A 20,019-nucleotide genomic window follows, 5' to 3' on the forward strand; every position below is an offset into this window, starting at 1 on the left:
CAGCCCCCCGTTTACTGAAAACATCCAGAAACTCTTGGTAGGGCTCTGGAACTGACTGACATAAGTCCTGGTCTGGGTCCAGACAGAGGAGCGTTCTGGGCTGTACAGAAGCTCCAGGAAGGCAGTGATCCTGGCAGTAAGAGGAGAGAAATCTCACCTCCCCGGAAGACCAGTCGACGGAGGGGTTATGTGCCTGCAGCCACGGGATACCCAGGATCACAGGAAAAAGTGGTGATGAGATGACGTCCAGGGTTAGCAGTTCCGTATGTTGGCAGGAAGTGGTGGCTGGTAGTGGAAGAGTCTCCTGGGTGACTCGGCCAGACTTAATTTGTGAACCATCGGCCAGAAAGATGCAAAGTTCATGGGGCTTTTTCCGAAGAGGGATGGAGTGCAGGTTGGTGAATGCAGCGTCGATGAAACAGCCGCAGGCCCCTGAGTCAAGGATAGCGCTGACGTGAATCGTTCTTCCCTGCAGCTGAAATGAGAGCAGAAGAGCAACATGGAAAGTGTTGGAAGGCAGGGTTACAGGGTTGTGAGACACAGAAGAAAGGCACTTACGTGTCTTAACAGGGCAGTTGGTCACGTAATGTCCAGGGCCGCCACAGTATAGGCACAAGTTCATCTGCCGGCGGCGGGCTCGCTCTTCAGGTGACAGGGAAGGCCGGAGTAGTCCGAGCTGCATGGGTTCTTCAGACGTTTGGGCAACACTGGCAGGCCTCCCTTGAGGAGATGGAGTGAAGAAGGGTACTGAAGAAGGGGTCCTGGCGGACATCCAGGCTGGTCTTTGGGGTTGGGTGGAACGTTCCGCCCTACGCTCACGGAGTCTCCTATCAATCCGAATGGCCGAAGTGATTAAGTCCTCCAAAGAATCTGGGATTCCGACACGGGCCAACTCATCTTTAAGGCCCTCTGACAGGCCCATGCGGAATTGATGTCTTAGGGCCGACTCGTTCCACTGGGTATCTGCGCTCCAGCGTCTAAAGTCCGAGACATAGTCCTCTGCCGACCTTCGGCCTTGCTGGAGCGCAGTTAATGCAGATTCCGCGGTAGCGGACCGCTGGGGATCATCGTAGAGCTGGGCCATCCCCTCGAAAAAGGTAGAAAGGGTCTGGGTGAGAGGACTGTCATTTTCCAGAAGGTGATGGGCCCAGGACTGGGGCTCTCAAAGTACAGTTGGCAGGCGTTACGAAAGGCCCGGAACTTGGAGCGGTCCCCGGAAAACCTCTCTGGGATGGGAACCCTAGGTTCAGGTGGAAGCGTCATCCCGGCCGTTTGAATGGCTGGCTGAACAGGAGGAGGCTGAGGAGCGGTGATTGGAGGACCGGAGGTAGACAGATGTTGCACACGTTCCTCCAGCCTGGAGTAACCATCCTGAAGGGACTTCACGGCTTGAGTCAGGGCCGCAAGGTGCGAGCAGATCTCCTTCATGGCGGAGGCCCCTTCCGCAGACTCAGACATGGGCTGTTCGTACTGTTAAGGTTTTCAGATGGTGAGTCTGACTTAGTGGAAGGGGACCTCCCTTACGGCTCTGGTTCTGGTCTCACTGGAATGGGGACAGGGAGACCGGAGCACAGCGGGGTAGGAGAGTCCGGCCAGGTGCAGCAGCAGGTACTGAGTAGAAGAGGATCCTCTGGAGCAGGAACTCACTGTAGCAGGAGAGCAGCTAGGAGGAGACTGCAGACCGTGGAACAGGATGGATGGCTCTTCAGGATGAGAGGTAACAGATGCAGAAGCAGGCAGGAGCCGGCAGAGGTGTCAGGTACAAGCAGAGGTTCGGCAACAGGTAAACAGTCCAAGAAGGGTCAAACAAGCCGGGGTCAGAGCAGGAGAGGTCAACAAGGTCAGACGGAGCTGGGTCAGGTATCAGACAGGTAGCAGACAGATAAACAGGTTATTTCAGGCACAAGCTGCAGACGAACAGCACGGAACATCTGCAGCTGTTCCTTTAAAAAGGGCCACTGGCGCCAATAGCGCTAACGCGCACACGTGCGTGCGTGTGCCGCGCGCACATCCGAACGACGTGCACCCGCTCGCGCTCGGAGACGCGCGTGCCCACGACGACCCGCGGCACGAATGCGCGTGCGCGAACGGATACCCGATCGTGCAGAACGGACGGATTCCTGACACCATCTCTCCTCCGTTTTCTTTGTTCCTAAGATTTTATCCCAATTTATGCCTTCTAGCAAGGTTTGTAGTTTAGGAAAGTTGGCTCTTTTGACATTCAGTGTCTTTGTATTTCCCGTATGTTTCCTATTTGTGTGATTTATGCTGAAGCCAATTGACCTGTGATCGCTGTTACCTAAATTGCCCCGTATTTCCACATCTGTGATCAGGTCTGTATTGTTGGTAATCAGTAGATCCAGTAAAGCTTTATTTCTAGTTGGTGCATCTACCATCTGACCCATAAAATTGTCCTGCAAGACATTCATGAACTGGCGAGCCTTAGATAAATGCGCGGTTCCCTCCACCCAGTCTATGTCTAGATAGTTAAAATCCCCCATTATGATAACACTTCTCATCCTTGCTGCTAATCCAAATTGTGATAGATCAGTCTCCGCTGCCTATAGCCTACTCCCAGTATTATTTTCCCCTTAGCTTCATCCCTTTGGATAAGGATTCCACCTCCTCCCTAGCTCCTTTAGTGATGTCATCTATCATATTCACTTGTACATTATTCTTGATATAATCTTATCCAAAGCGACTTGGAGCTGTGATAGCTGCAAAAGGTGGCTCTGCAAAGTATTGACTGCGGGAGTGAATACCGGTAGTTATGCACATTTACTTTTTCTGTTATTTTGTCCTATTTGTTGTTTTCTTCACAATAAAAATAAAAAAACATCTTCAAAGTTGTGGGCATGTTCTGTAAATTAAATGATGCAAATTCCGCAAACAATCTATGTTAATTCTAGGTTTTGAGGCAACAAAACACAACAAATGCCAAGGGGGGGTGAATACTTTTGCAAGGCACTGTATGTCAAAGGATCCTTAGAATGATCTGACCAGAGAGAACCATTTTTATTTTTAATTTGCGAATGCAGTTTTCTGCATATGCTAATGTTAAAAAAAGGTCTATTTATATTTTTAATTATAGATGCACCAGGGAACTGCTTTGTTTGCTCATTATAACAGCATGTTGTTTTTACAATACACAGTAGGATGATCACGCCTTACCTTATAGTTTAATTGCTATCAGATTTGTTACTTGTAGTTTTATTCAATCAAAATAGAATTTTCTTTTAAAAGTGTGTGTCTGAGCAAAAAAAAAAAAACAACAGGCAGGGCATTGTCTGCTCTGCTTGCTGAACTACAGTACCCTCCAAAATCACAGGGAGGAATGCATGATTTACCTTGCTAGGGAACAAAGTAAAAGGAACTTTGTTCCACCTCCTCTGTCTCTCGCCCTCTGTTCCTCACTCATCACTGTCACTTGTAAACACAGAAGCCTAATGTGTTTACAAAGATAGCTTTCCTCTCAGTGACCTCACAGATCTCTGCCTTGGGGACAAGGGAGGTGCAGATGTAGGTGTAGTGTCAGCTGGGGCATCATGTGGTAAGCTGCCCTGTGATCCCCATCTGTACAGATGGCAACCAATGATCTCACTGCAAGTGGAGCTGCTTACACTGCCAGGAGGTACTAAGGTACTAGAGCCAGGGGTACAGAATGCACCCCTGAACCCCTGAATTCTGTACTATGTACATAGCGAACCCCAGAACTCCACCTTTCTTCGGGGGGGGGGGGGGGTTCTTGCATCTATTCCCTTAGAAAAAAGTATTGGATAAAGTTTGATAGACCTACAGATACAACCGGCTCTTTGAGGGCAACCATAATTCTGATGCAGCCTACAATTGAGTTTATCACGCCTGCTCTAGAGGGAGAGAGGGAAGTTTGGGGTTACATTTGTGTAATGATTGAATATACACTTTGATTTTTAGTTCTCAAGTGCAACAAATCAGAATCTGTTTCTGTTTCATTTCTTTGTGTTATTTCACATAATAATTAGCACTTAAAGTGAATGTATATACCGTACCTGACAAAAGTGAGTACACCCCTTACATTTTTGTAAATATTTTATTATATCTTTTCATGTGACAACAGAAATTAAACTTTGCTACAATGTATAGTAGTGAGTGTACAGCTTGTATAACAGTGTAAATATTTTCTGTCCCCTCAAAATAACTCAACACACAGTCATTAATGTCTAAACCGCTGGCAACAAAAGTGAGTGAAATTGTCCACATTAAGGCCAATTAGCCATTTTCCCTCCCCGGTGTCATATTACCATGCTACTTGTTAGTGTTACAAGGTCGCAGGTGTGGACGGAGAGCAGGTGTGTTAAATTTGGTATTAACGCTCTTATGCTCTCATACTGGTCACTGGAAGTTCAAAATGGCACCTCATCGCAAAAAACTCTCTGAGGATCTGAAAAAAAGAATTGATGCTCTACAAAAAGATGGCCTAGGCTATAAGAATAGCCCCACCCACATGGAGAGTACCTTATAATAATATAATCCTGAAGAGGGGCGGAAGCTCTGTGTCCCATGATGTATTCCCAAGAAAAGGATTTTACAGGTAAGCTGTTTATAAAAATCCTATTTTCTTGTTCATACATCACAGGACACAGAGCCTTTGATAATTACTTAGTGGGATGTCCCAGAGCAATGCCCAAATTTGAGGGGAGGGAAACACAGATCAGAAAACACAGACCGCCAACAAACAAGAGGACTTATACCGCTGCCTGCAGCACACTGCGCCTGAAGGCGGCATACTCATGCCCTCTCACATCCACTTGGTAGAATCTAGTGAAAGTATGGACTGAAGACCATGTTGCAGCCTTTCAGATCTGAGCCATGGAGGCCTGGTGATGCACTGCTCATGAAGCACTAACTGCCCTAGTCAAATGTGCTTTAACCTGAAAAGGAGGAATTTTCTTCTTTATACCATAAGCCTGAACAATAAGCTGTCAAATCCATCTAGAGATAGTGGATTTTGCTGCCTGGCCCTTCTCTGTGCCTTCTGGCAAAATAAATAGACAATCAGTCTTTCGTATCTGAGCCGTTGCCTGCAGATAGATTTTGACTGCCCTTACAACATCTAGAGAGTGTAACAACTCCTCCACAGATTGTGGATCTGGAAAAAGGAATGGTAGGACCACATCTTGATTTAGATGGAATCTTGAAACCACTTCAGGCAAAAAAAGTCGGGTGAGGACACAACACCACCCTGTCTTTGTAAATAATCAAATATGGCTCTTTACAAGAAAGAGCTGCTAATTCTGATACTCTCCTAGCTGAGGATATTGCTACCAGAAAAAAACGATTTCTTTGTCAAAAGAACTAAAGAAGCATGGTGCAACGGTTCAAAAGTTTGTTTCTGTAAAACAGACAAAACCAAATTTAAATCCCATGGGAACACGGGAGGCTTAACTGGTGGATTCAAGTGCAGTGCCCCCTGAACAAAGGCCGGATCAGGGAATGAGAGGCAAGCGGCCTTTGAAAGAATACCGACAAGGCCGAGATCTGGCCCTTGATAGTGCTCAAGGCCAGCTTCATTTCTACGCCTAATTGTAGAAAAGCAAGAATCCTGCTAATGGCATACTTTCTAGGATGCCATCCCCTGGATTCACACCAAGAAACATATGCCTTCCAGATTCTGTAGTAGATGAGCCTGGAGGCTGGCTTCCTAGCATTAACCAGAGTGGATAGGACTGGCCCTGAAAGTCCACGGCTCTTCAGAATGTGGTTCTCAACAGCCAAACTGTCAAATTCAGACTTCGTAAGGCAGGATGGAATATTGGACCCTGTGAGAGTAAATCTGGGCGTAGCAGAAGAACCCAAGGTCTTCCTTCTGCCATCTTTATGATGTCCGCATACCAAGATCGTCTGGACCAAGCCGGGGCCACCAGAATTACCGGCTTCCCTTCCCTTTTGACCCTCCGAAGGAATCGTGGGAGAAGCAGAACTGGAGGGAATGCGTAGATCAGAGAGTACTGATCCCATGGAATCATTAAGGCATCTGACCCTTGTACTAGCGGATCCTTTGTTCTTACCACAAAGCTGTCCAGTTTTCTGTTGAACCTGGAAGCCAACAGGTCCACATCCGGGTACCCCATTTCTGACATATGGCCTGAAATATGTTGGGGTGTAGAGACCATTCTCCTAGACACAGCTGCTGGCGGCTTAAGAAGTCCGCCTGCCAATTTTCTACCCCTGGAATAAGGACCGCAGACAGGCAAGGAACATGCCTTTCTTCCCAAGAAAAAATGTGATTCACCTCTTTTTGGGCATCCAAACTCCTGGTGCCTCCTTGGTGATTGATATAAGCTACTGACATAGCATTGTTAGACTGTATCCAGACAGTACAACCTTGCGACCTGTAAGTCCATACCCTGAGGGCTAGAAAAATTTCCTGAATCTCCAGAATGTTGACGGGTAAGAGTCCTTCGGCTCTGGACCATCTTCCCTGAGTGGAAGCTTCTTCCAGAACCACTCTCCAGCCTATTAGGCTGGCATCCATGGTTATGACTTTCCAAGTGACCGGGTGAAAGGATTTTCCTTTTAGTAGATTTTTGGTCAGCAACCATCAATTGAGGCTCTGGCGTACCCATGGTGATAGGCAGATTGGAAGATCCAAGGATTGAAATCGTTTGTTTCAGGCCGAGAGAATGCTGCTCTGTAAAGGCCTTGAGTGAAACTGGGCATAAGGAACAGCCTTGAATGAGGCCACCATTTTCCGTAATAGTCTCATGCATAGTTGAATGGAAGGATTTTTCCTTGCTATGACTACCCGGACCAAATCCTTTATGGCTTTGGCTTTTGACCCAGGTAAAAATACTCCATTTTGGATTGTGTCTATGACCATGCCCAAATACTCCAGCCCTTTTAGGGGCTGTAAGAAGGATTTTTCTGATTTGAGGACCCAGCCTAGGTAAGTAAGTAACCAAGTACTCCACTGTGCTGAGCACATTGCAGTCTAATCATGCTACAGACTGTTCTACGAGTAGCAAACTGTCACTGTTATGCCCTGAACCCTTTGTTTTGCCAAGGGCAAAACATTTGAGGTGCGGTAGCAAGACCGAAATGTAGGGCCACGAATTGGAAGTGGCACTGATCCACCGTAAACCTTAGAAACTTTTGGTGAGCAGGAAATATTGGCATATGTAAATATGCATCGTTGATGTCTATTGATGCCAGGAATTCTCCTCTCTGAAGGGTGGAAACCACTGAGCAGATTGACTCCATGCGGAAAGAGCGAATGTTTAGAAACTGATTCAGGTCTTTTAGATTTAGAATAGGTCTGACATCCCCATGCGGTTTTGGAATCGTAAAGAGGTTCTAAGGCTAGAAACAAGGTCCTCCTCTTTTCTGGATACTTGGAGACCCTTGACCTTAGGAAACGAGATGGGGGAATTTCCCAGAACTCCAGCTTGTAGCCCAGAGACACCGTGGTGGTTACCCATTTGTCCTGAATCTCTTCCCACCAGGAACCTGCAAACTAAAGCAGCCTTTCTCCCACTTGGCAGAACGGGGGCACCTCTTCATAGGGAGGCTTTGGGGCTCTGCTTACCATATCTTGGACCCCAACACTTCTTTTGCCCTTGGGCTTGGCCTTGGACCTTTCCCCTAGTATTGGACTAGGGAGGCTGTCGCCACTACCTGGAGGTCAATGCTCCAGGGACTGGGGTAAGAGACTGTCTAAATGAGGGACGTTTATTCTTCTTAACCGGTAACAATGTGGTCTTGCCCCTGGTAATCTTCTGGATATATTTATCCAGATCATCCCCAAACAGGCATTCCTCATAAAATGGGAACCCAGTCAAATATCTTTTGCATGAAGCCTCAGCTACCCAATGCTTAAGCCAAAGAGACCTGCACATGTGTACCAGCAGGAGAGTAAGACGGGATGCTTGCAGAACAGAATCCATAAAGGCATCCACCGCAAAACACAAGGCCTTAGGAAGGTCTGCATAAACCTCGACTTCCTCTGTGAAAAGGAGGTTAAGCACCTGCTTCATTTGTTCCTTGTAAAACTGGCATATGCCAATTGCTGCGACCGCAGGTTGGACCCCAGCGCCAGCCACAGAGAAAGAGGCTTTAAACAAAGTTTCCAGCTTTTTATCAATTGAATCTTTGAACCCCTGAGCATTGTTCACAGGACAGGTCAAGCTTTTATTCACACAGGAAATAGCCGCATCAATTGCTGACACCCTCCATTTCTTGGTGAACTTTTCCTCTACTGGATAAAGCATGGAAAACCTCTTATGGTATACACACGACCGGACTTTCCAGCAGACTTGGTCCGATGGTCTTCCCGACTCACTTCTCAGCGGAGTTCTGACAGACTTTCTGAACAAACGGACACGCAATCACACCAAAGTTTGACGGATTCGACTGTGATGACATATGCCCAGACTAGAATAAGGAAGTTCATATCCAGTAGCCAATAGCTGCCCCAGCATTGGTTTTCGTCCGTTGGACTAGCATACAGATGAACGGATTTTTAGACCGGACTCGAGTCTGTCGGAAAGATTTGAAACATGTTGTAAATCTAAAGTCCGTTTGATTTTTCAACAGCAAAGGTCCAATGAAGCCCACACACAGTCGAATTGTCTGATGGATTCATTCCGTCGGATCTTTGATCTGTTCAGCGAACAGTGAACAATTTGGGGTGTTCGTAGCAAATTCGAAAAGCCACGGAACACCCTGTACAAGTCTATGGGAGAAATCTAAAGTGCTAATTTTAAAGGCTAATATGCAAGTTACTGTCCTAAAAAGGGTCCCCCCAAAGCACTATGTCCCCATGTTGATGGGGACAAGGGCCTCATCCCCACAACCCTGGCCGGTGGTTGTGGGGGTCTGCGGGCGGGGGGCTTATCAGAATCTGGAAGCCCCCTTTAACAAGGGGACCCCCAGATCCTGGCCCCCCCCTGTTTGAAATGGTAAGTACCCCTACCATTTCACAAAGAAAGTGTAAAAAATAGTTAAATAAGACAAACACACTTTTGAAAAAGTCCTTTATTAAAAATAAAAAAAATAAAAAAAGATTCCAGCGGTAGTAATCCACTCTTGCTATCCAGCGACGGATGATCATCTCTCCGGGGTCCAGCGATGGCTGATCTGATCTAGCGACGGGTAGCGCAGCGCAGTCCATCCATGCATTCTCTGTCTCCACTGTCGGAGACACTGCGGGATCCTGGCGGCCTGACGTTTCTTATATGAGGAGGGCGGGGCAACTTGCCACCAGACCCTGCCCCCCTCTGATGCAAGTGGGGAAGCCGGGCTTCCCCAATGACGTGTGGCTGACCCCGCCCCCCTCTGATGTAACGGAAACGATCACTGGGAGCAATAGGTCCCTATCATGTTGCTAGGTAGAACAGGGAAATATCTTGTTTACGTTCTGCCTCTCCATGCTAGGATCATGGGCCACTGGCTGACATCGAGTCCGCAGGACCCACGGACACGCTCCCATGGCACACGGTGACTGCGTGCATGTGCCCGCTAGGCGCCAATGGCACAGCTACGTACGGGTACATGATTTTGTGCACCCGTGCCACTTTGCCGACATATATCAGCGTCAGCAAGTGGTTAAAGGTAACTATCCTCACAGGTGATCTGTTTGCTTGTAATTAATTAATGTGTGTCACGATCAGGGGTCAGGCTCAAAGACCAATTGCTATAGCAGTTGCAGGACTACCACTAGCCAGCAGGATAGGTACACAGGCAGTCACCCTGGCAGATGACACAGGCTCACCTGAGGTGCGGAGTCTAAGTACTAACCGGTTTTCAAGAGAGCTCCTGATGGTGGAGATAGATTTAGCTGCATGTTTGTACCAGGTCGCGGTCCTCAGGATCGCCCAACCAGGAGGTGAGCAAGCCGAGGTTCAGTAGCGGATGAGCACTTAAGGATCAAACAGAAGCGTGGTCAGTAAGCAAGCCAAAAGGTCAGTAACAAGTTGTTGCCAGTTGGGATCACACAGAAGTGTAGTCGTTGAACAAGCAAAGGGTCGATAACGAGTAGTAGCAAGTATAAACGGCAGCAGGGAAGACAGGAGCGAGATACAGGCTGGAGATAGCACAATATTCTGGCAAGGAGGAAGTGCAGAGGCATAGCTTATATCAGGAAGTTCATGGGAGGAGCAAAGAGTTCAAGATTCAGCTGAAATCAAGGTACAAGGCAGGGTTGTCTAAAGGATCTGACAAGGCACTGTCCAGCATCAGTGAGAAGATTCACTGCCAGACACAGCTGAGGTCCCAGGCTCAAGCCCAGGTCCCGACAGTGTGTTTATAAAAGGTCAATGAGTTTCTGGACTCTTGACAGACCCTTGCATTTTTCATCCAGCGCTACAGGGACGTTTCTGGATTCTGAGTCATGGGGAAGCAAAACAATTGTCAAAGGGTCTGCTGCAAACAGTAGTTGAACTGTATAAAACAGGAAAGGGAAGTGGAGAAGAAGAAGAAGTGAAGAAGTGATCAAGAAGTGGAAATGAGCCGTTCTGTTGAAACCAAACCATGGTCAGGTAGACCAACTAAAATTTAAGCTACATTTACCAGGAAAATTGTTCGGAATGCACAGAAAAACACACAAATAACTTCAGGTGAAATACAGGACTCTCTGAAAACATGTGGTGTGGCTGTTTCAAAAGACACAATAAGGAGGCACTTGAAGGATGGGCTGCATGGTCGAATCACCAGAAGAAAGCCATTACTACGCAAATGCCACAAAGTATCCCGCTTATAATACGCCAAGCAGCACAGAGACAAGCCTAAAACTTTCTGGCACAAAGTCATTTGGAGTGATGAGACCAAAATTTAGCTTCTTGGCCACAACCATAAATGCTCCATTTGGAGATGGCAAGATGAATGCAGTATGTTATCAAAAAATACTGGAGGAACATTTGCATTCATCAGCCAGGAAGCTGCGCATGGGACATACGTGGACATTCCAACTTGACAATGATCCTAAACACAAGGCCAAGTTTACCTGTCATAGGCTACAGCAAAATAAAGTCATGCCCCGTACACACGAGAGGGATTAAGTCTGACAGACTTCCGACGGAGTTCTAGCGGAGTTCCGCCGGAGTTCTGGCGGACTTTTCGACCGAACGGACTTGACCACACACCATCACACCAAACTCCGACGGAGTCGAACGTGATGACGTACGACTGGATTCGACGTAGGAAGTTCATAGACAGTAGCCAATAGCTGCCCTAGCGTCGGTTTTAGTCCGTCGGAGTAGCACACACACGAGCGAATTTTTCGAAGGGGACCGGGTCCGGCGGAGTTCCGTCGGGAAAATTTGAAGCATGCTTCATTTCTAAAGTCCGTCAGACTTTTGCGAAGCTAAAGTCCGTCAGACTTTTGCGAAGCTAAAGTCCGTTGCAGCCCACACACGATCGGATAGTCTGACGGACTCAGTCCGTCGGAGTTTGGATGTCGAAAAGTCCGCTCGTGTGTACGGGGCATAAAGGTTCTGGAGTGTCCATCTCAGTCTCCTGAACTCAATATAATTAAGCTACTCTGGGGAGATCTCAAACGTGCAGTTCATGCAAGACAGCCCAAGAATTTACAGGAACTGGAAGCTTTTTGCCAAGAGGAATGGGCAGCTTTACCATCTGAGAAGACAAAGAGCCTCATCCACAAATACCACAAAAGACTTCAAGCTGTCATTAATGTTAAAGGGGCAATACACAGTATTAAGAACTGGGGTATGTAAGTTGATCAGAGTCAGTTGGGTAGTTTCTGTTGTGATAATGATTCAAAGAGAGTAAACACAGTTGATTGATAATAAAGGGCTTCAGTCAAACACTAACCTTGAGTGAAAGACAAGTTTTTGTGTTATCATTCATATTCTCTGAAAAATGGCCAAGAAATCATAAATTTTGCTAGGGTATTTAAACTTATGAGCACAACTGTATTTCAAAAGGTGCTATTGATATGAAACGTTCACCACATGTCGGTAACAACCCATGCAATTCATACAAAGAAACAAAACCAAATAAGTTCAGAAATTAAGTTATGTGTAATCATATGGAATGACACAGGGAAAAAGTATTGAACACATGAAGGAAGAAGGGTACAAAAAGGCATGTAAAGCCAAGACACCAGCTGAAATCTATCAGTAATTAGAAAGCAATTCTGCCACTTCTCAGTGCAAATATATAGCAGCTGGTTCAGTCTCAACTGGTGGCCTTTAACACAAGAAACATCTCAAGATGGGTAAAATCAAAGCGCTCTCTCAAGACTTTCGCAACCTTATTGTTGCAAAACATACTGATGTTGGGGTCGAAATCTGGAAGTGTAAAGAATATAATTTCACCAAAAACCAGCCTTGACCAGGTTCTCCTTGCAAGATTTCTGACAGAGGACAAAAAAAAATATCAAAAGAGTTGGCCGAGAGCCAATGACTATTTGTGAAGAGCTTTAGAAAGACCTGGAATTAGTAGGTACAATTGTTCCAAAGAAAACAGTAAGGGGACTGTTCGCTCAACTTTGTCCGCTGAACAGTGTTTCAGCGGACATGTGTGTCTATCTTAAAAAAATATATATATATAAAATAAAATAAAAACCAAAAAGTTATATATATATATATATATATATATATTTATTTCTGAAAAAAAAATAGAATTTATCTATTACTATATATTTTTGGAACTACTATTGTCATATATTATTTTTTTTTTTTTTTTTGTGGGGGGTTTGAAACAAGATGGACTTGCATTTTTTTTGGGCCAAGCAGGACTATGCAAGTAGAGATAGATAGATAGATAGATAGATAGATAGATAGATAGATAGATACCCAAACCAGCATTTTAGCTTACACATGATTGCATGTTCAAAATCAGCAGAGCTTCCCCTCATTTCAAATGTTAAGCCTCAAATTTACAGCGACTGCACTTCCAAGTGAACTTGCAGTGCTTTAAAAATTGCGCTTGAAGTTAGCATATTTACATGAACGTGTGTTTTGTAAATAACCCCCAGAGTCTTTTGACATGTATCTGCCTACTCACAAATAAACTTTGTTTTTTAAGCCAAAATTATACAAAAATATTTAAAAAAAACGAAAATAAAAAAAACATACAAGATTTTTTTGAAATAATAAATTTTTATTTTTCCTCAGAACAAAAATAAATCAAGAGGGAGGCAACACTGGAGACAATTTTGACGTTTGTGAAGCCTTTTGTCCCCCAGGCACACATCAAGTGAGTGGACACCAAAATTCCGAACCTGCGTAGCATGTACATAGGGAGCAAAACCAGGTCCTAGAATCCCAAAGACCAGGAACAGCAGCAGATGAGATCTATGTCCCCAGACTGTGGTACTACAACAGCCTGCGTCTTCTTTCAGAGCAGACTGAAGCCAGGCAGTCACTTGCGACTCTTCCGTCTAGCCTTCCCTCCACGCGTCGCTGGAGGCTGTGCCTCTGGTGGTGGAGTTGTGGTAGGAGGAGGAGGAGGAGGAGGAGGAGGAGCAGTAGGGTCTGTGTTGTAAAGCTTAGTGGTGGGTGTGAGCTCACCCTTCAGACCCCGTTGGATGGCATCAAAAAAGATTGCTTCACACAAGTTTCGCTGTGGTTTGTCCATTTCTTGTAGCTTACTAGCCAGATAAGTGGCATAGGCCTCCTCCGGATTGGGGGGTTTTGACAAAATTTGTGTGGCTTGGCATATAAGCACCAAGGACTCCTCCTCTGTATGGCCCATCCTCCTGGGCCTTTTGCTGGCTAGGCGGAGGGGAGGGACCTGGCTTTCAGTCCGACTCCTGCTGGGCCCAGCTAGCTCTTGTGTGTGGCTGGTCCCGGCCTCCTCCTCCATACCACTGGTCCCGGCCTCCTCCTGGGTGAGCTCATCCTGTGTAAAAAAACAAAGAAATCAATAAATAAAATATGTCTATATTTAGAAATCATCAATCACTAACAATTTTACAGTTCTCACTTGCAAATACATTTGTCTTGAAATACAAAAGGCTATCATTTTGACACCATCATTTTTCCATCAGTTCATCAAGATTTGAGCCACATTTGTGTAAACTACTGTATCCTTCTATCTAATTTAATTTGTGATGAAATCCTAGATTTGGAAGCAATTCAAACATTGAACTTGACATCATTAATATTTGAGCAATCCAAACTTTAGAAAATAAAATATACCTGGCTCCAGCTGGGCGCATCAACTTCGTCCAGCAAGGAAGGGTCTGGATCTTCCAGGGATGGCTCACCTGAGGCGGAGGGAAGGGTGGAGGGACGGGTAGACGGAAGAGTCGAAAGTGACGGCCTGGCTTCTGACGTGTCATCCAGAAAAGGCAGCCTGTCATAATACCACAGCTTAGGTACATAGACCTGACCTGCTGCTGCTCCTGATGTTTGGGACTCTAGGATCTTTCTTTGCTCCCGCCTATACCCGCTACGCAGGTTCTTAATTTTGGCGTTCACAAAGCCAGTGTCTGCCTGGGGGACTCGGGTTTTCACAAACGTCAAAACTGTCTCCAGTGTCTTCTTCCGGGCAGCACGGCTTGAATATTGGGGGTGTTTTGTATCCCAAAGATTGCTGTGCGACTCCACTAAATCGAGAAATGTTGAGAGGAAGGCCTCCTCCTTAAAGGGGTCTGCAGTATACCTTTGCATTTTCTGAAAAAAAAATAAAAAATAAAAAATAAAAACACAAAAAAAAAAAAAGTCAGACCAAATGCACACTATATTGTGACAATGTAGGCGAGACACACACTACTACACACGCTACCCCCCACACACACACTACCCCCCCCCCACACACACACACACACACACACACTAAACACTACTGCCCCATACACATACACACACACACACACACACACACACACACCACACACACTACCCCTCCCACACACACACTACCCCTCCCACACACACACACACACACACTACCCCTCCCACACACACACTACCCCTCCCACACACACACACACACACTACCCCTCCCACACACACAAACACTACCCCCCCACCCCCCCCCCGTCCACACACACACACACACACACTACCCCCACCCCCCCTCACCCCCCTATACACCCACCTCCACCCCCACACTACCACACAAAACACCAACCCCACTCAACCACCAACCCACATAAAAATCAATTAAACATCAATAAGAACAAAATTCAATATGCATATCCCTAACGCAGGCTTTAAATTAAACGAAAATAAAATGATAACTATCTTACCGTCGCGTGTAGCACTCGCTGCTTCCGTTCGGACAAGCGTACGGCCTCGTGGTAACGCTTTATATACAGCGCATGCGCTCAGGCTCCGCCTGCGTCGCCCGCCCCTGACGTTCCTTGCGACCGTGTTTCCCCGCCCCTTTTACCCTCGTTCCGCTGTGGGTGAATGAGAGGAGAAAATGGCGGACGCAAATTCTATGAGCAGCGTGAGCAGCGCGGAGGAAAGCCATGGGCCCCATGCTTCCGGAGCAAGGAGGAGATATAAGGCCACCAATATGGCCTTTGAAGAGATGGTGGAGATGGTGGCTATCTTAAAAAGGGAGGATTATGATGGGGAACATGGCCCGTACCCCAAACCTAATGTCCGGAAAAGCGCCATCTTGGATGAGGTAGTCACAACCTTGGAGACCAAATTTGGGGTACGAAGAGGCAAGGACCAGCTCCGGAAACGATGGTCCGATATCAAGTCCAGGGAGCCGGACCAATATTACCGCATCAAAAAGGTCCTGAAAAAAAGTGAGTAAACTCCGCGTTTCTCGTGACTGTCGGACATAATCGTTCGTGTAGATAGTGTATGTAAATCTGGCGGATTTTATCGTAATCGTTCGTGTAGATAGTGTACATAAATCTGGCGGATTTTATCGTAATCGTTCGTGTAGATAGTGTATGAAAACTGGCGGATTTGATCGTAATCGTTCGTGTAGATAGTGTATGTAAATTTGGCGGATTTTATCGTAATCGTTCGTGTAGGTAGTGTATGAAACTGGCGGATTTGATCGTAATCGTTCGTGTAGGTAGTTTATGTAAATCTGGCAGATTTGATCGTTCGTGTAGTTAATAGTTCATGTAATGAGCGCATATAGTTGTTCGTATATGTGGGCGTAAATAGCATGAATTTGTGTATGGTGTAAATTTATCTGGTGTTGGATTAGATTTTAATTAGTTATTTTTTTTGTATTGTTCATGATAAACTGAATTGTCACGCTCAGTTTATAGGATATAAATTTTTACTAAAGTTTCATAAATTTATTCAGTGCAATGTAGACTCAATTAAAAAAATGAGATAGATAGATAAAATGCTGGTTCAACATCTGGACTAGGAAACTTTTATAAGTGTAGTTTGGGCCATCATAGAACATTTTTGACATAATCACACACAGGTACTCCAGGCGATGATTCGAGTGTGTCCGTCTGTGAAACTTGGACAAAAGATATACAGTATCACAGTTTTGTTAAAGGCTAGGTTCACATTGCTGCAATGTACAAGATCAAATGTGATTTGCACCGCACTGCAGTGCAAATCACATGTGATCTCTGTGTGATGCGATTTCAGCCATGCATATAGTATGGCTGAATTTGCATCGCATCCGGACCAAACTTGTACATGGCCCTTTTTTTAGTCCACAGTCGAATCGGATCACATGGGTGTTCACACCATGTGGTCTGATTCCTGTCCGAGTTTAAAGATTGCACTGTGAAATGAGAACTAATTTGGAGGTGTCAATAAAACTTTACACTGATACTCCCAGCAGGTCACATAGGGCAGTGCGAACTGCGCATGCGATGCGTGAAACCACAGTAGATTTGCAGCGTTTGCACATCGCAGCAGTCTGAACACAGCCTAACTAAAAAAAAGTCATTTTAAGGATGTATTAAACTAGGATCTTGTAATAACCAGCTAATAATTTTACACCACTTCAAACCAATGTTTCATATTCAAATTTCTGAACTCAAATATCACTATGCTTAAAAGTATATATTTTTTTTTTTTCATTCTCATAGGGGAACAAAGACTCAGACAAGAGGCGGAGCAGCCCAGGACCCCCCGACCTCGCCAGCCTGATTGGGCACTTAGCCCCAGCCCCGCATCAGTATTGGAGCTGCCCAGCCCAGTGTCCGAGAGGGAGCAGCCAAGCTCGGTATCCTCCGCTGGACCAAGCTCCGTAGCTCCACTGGATGAGCCCAGCCCAGGGCTAGATGTGGAGGAGGAAGAGCAGGTGGAGTTACACACCCCACAAAGTGAAAGTGAGTGTCTGACAACCCAGCTTAAGGTAAACAATTAATGGCTGTATATTTTAACCAATTTTTTATCTACACATGTTTTTAGGTGATGATCTGGTTGTGGTAGGAGAAGCCGCGGAGCCATTTTCAGCGGACAGTGCCCAGAGGCTGATAGGGCAGATCATGGCCTGGAATGCCAGGATCGATTTAATGGAGAGCAACATCCAGGCCATGCAACAACAAATCCTGGCCATACAACAACAAATCCTGGCCATACAACAGCAGCTGGTCCCTATGAGGCAGGAAATGAAGAACATGATCGATGTTTTAGGGAGAATCTAAGCCCCTTTTCCCCTAAAACACAATCGATCATGTTCTTCATTTCCTTGCCAAAAAGTTTTTAATGTTTTTTACAAGATTTTTAGAGGCCAAATTTTGAAGATGCACACGGTGTGTCAACATGTGCTATGTGCCATCAGAGGATCGCAATGGACGCATTTGGTGTTTGCAAACCCTTCCTCATTCTAGTATGTGAGAGGAAGGGATTGCACACACCAAACACATCCATTGATCACTCATGATGGTACATAGCACATGTTGACATTACCAATTTTTGGTGTGCATCTTCAAAATTTGGCTTTACCCCTTGTTTTATGTAAATAGTTAAAAATCTAATTTTATTTTTTTATTTTTGTGATAATTGTATTTTTGATATATCTATATATTTCGATGTTTACCAAAAAACAAAAAAAACAAAAAACAAAAAAGAATTTATAAAAAAAAAAAAAAAAAAACAAGTTTAAAAAAAACAATTTCCCCAAAAAAAAAAAAAAAAAAAAAAAGAATTTATAAAAAAAAAAAAAAGACACAAAAAACAAAAAAAGATCTAAATAAGAGGCACTGGTTGAAATGTGCACTATTAACCACTTCAGCTCCGGACCAATAAACACCTTAAGGACCAGAGGTCTTTTTTGCAATTTCGCACTGCGCTGCTTTAACTGGTAATTGCGCGGTCATGCAATATTGCACCCAAACGAAATTTGCGTCCTTTTCTTCCCACAAATAGAGCTTTCTTTTGATGGTATTTGATTGCCTCTGCGATTTTTTTTTTTTGCGATATAAATGGAAAAAGAGCGAAAATTTTGAAAAAAAAAGATATTTTCTTCTTTTTGTTATAAGAAAAATCGAATAAACTAAATTTTAGTCATACATTGAGGGCAAAATTTATTCAGCCACATGTCTTTAGTAAAAAAAATGTCAATAAGCGTATATTTTTTGGTTTGCGCAAAAGTTATAGCGTCTACAAACTAGAGTACACTTTCTGGAATTTACACAGCTTTTAATTTATGACTGCCGATCTCATTTCTTGAGGTGCTAAAATGGCAGGGCAGTACAAATCCCCCCCAAATGACCCCATTTTGGAAAGTAGACACCCCAAGGAAATTGCTGATGGGTATGTTGAGCCCATTGAATATTTATTTTTTTTGTCCTAAGGGATTGAATAATGACAAAAAAAAAAAAAAAACTACTTCTCCCGAGTATGGGGATACCACATGTGTGGGACTTTTTGGGAGTCTAGTCGCGCACGGCACCCCGAAAACCAATCACCACCTTCAGGATTTCTAAGGGTGCAAATTTTTGATTTAACCCCTCACTACCTATCACAGTTTCGAATTCCATAAAATGCCAAAATAGCACAAAACCCCCCAAAATGACCCAATTTTGGAAAGTAGACACCCCAAGCTATTTACTGAGAGGCATGTTGAGTCCATGGAATATTTTATATTTTGCCACAAGTTGCGGGAATATTACAAACTTTTTTTTTTTTGCACCAAGTTGTCACTAAATGATATATTGCTCACACATGCTATGGGCATATGTGAAATGACACCCCAAAATACATTCTGCTGCTTCTCCTGAGTACGGGGATACCACATGTGTGGGACTTTTTGGGAGTCTAGTCGCGCACGGCACCCCGAAAACCAATCACCACCTTCAGGATTTCTAAAGCCCCGTACACACGAGAGGACTTATGTCCGACAGACCTCCAAAGGAGTTCCGTCGGAGTTCCGACGGAGTTCTGGCGGAGTTCTGGCGGACTTTTCGACCGAACGGACTTGGGCACACACCATCACACCAAACTCCGACGGAGTCGAACGTGATGACGTACGACTGGATTCGAATAAGGAAGTTCATAGCCAGTAGCCAATAGCTGCCCTAGCGTCGGTTTTAGTCCGTCGGAGTAGCATACACACGAGCGGATTTTTCGAAGGGGACCGGGTCCGGCGGAGTTCCGTCGGGAAAATTTGAAGCATGCTTCATTTCTAAAGTCCGTCAGACTTTTGCGAAGCTAAAGTCCGTTGCAGCCCACACACGATCGGATAGTCTGACGGACTCGGTCTGACGGACTTTGGATGTTGAAAAGTCCGCTCGTGTGTACGGGGCTTTAGGGTGCAAATTTTTGATTTAACTCCTCACTACCTATCACAGTTTCGAAGGCCATAAAATGCCAAAATAGCACAAAACCCCCCAAAATGACCCCATTTTGGAAAGTAGACACCCCAAGCTATTTACTGAGAGGCATGTTGAGTCCATGGAATATTTTATATTTTGCCACAAGTTGCGGGAATATTACAAACTTTTTTTTTTTTGCACCAAGTTGTCACTAAATGATATATTGCTCACACATGCTATGGGCATATGTGAAATGACACCCCAAAATACATTCTGCTGCTTCTCCTGAGTACGGGGATACCACATGTGTGGGACTTTTTGGGAGTCTAGTCGCGCACGGCACCCCGAAAACCAATCACCACCTTCAGGAT

General features: G+C 45.1%; 1 long non-coding RNA gene across 1 annotated transcript in view; it reads right to left on the reverse strand.

Annotated features, from left to right (window-relative positions):
• The window catches only part of LOC143935626 (uncharacterized), a 769,099-nt gene that overhangs the window by 619,961 nt on the left and 129,119 nt on the right, over nt 1–20,019 (reverse strand). The gene's annotated exons all lie outside the window — the stretch shown is intronic.

This window comes from Lithobates pipiens, unplaced genomic scaffold (assembly GCF_037356315.1).
Source record: "Lithobates pipiens isolate NorthernLeopardFrog02 unplaced genomic scaffold, aLitPip1_a1.2 Scaffold_28, whole genome shotgun sequence".
NCBI lineage: Eukaryota > Metazoa > Chordata > Amphibia > Anura > Ranidae > Lithobates > Lithobates pipiens.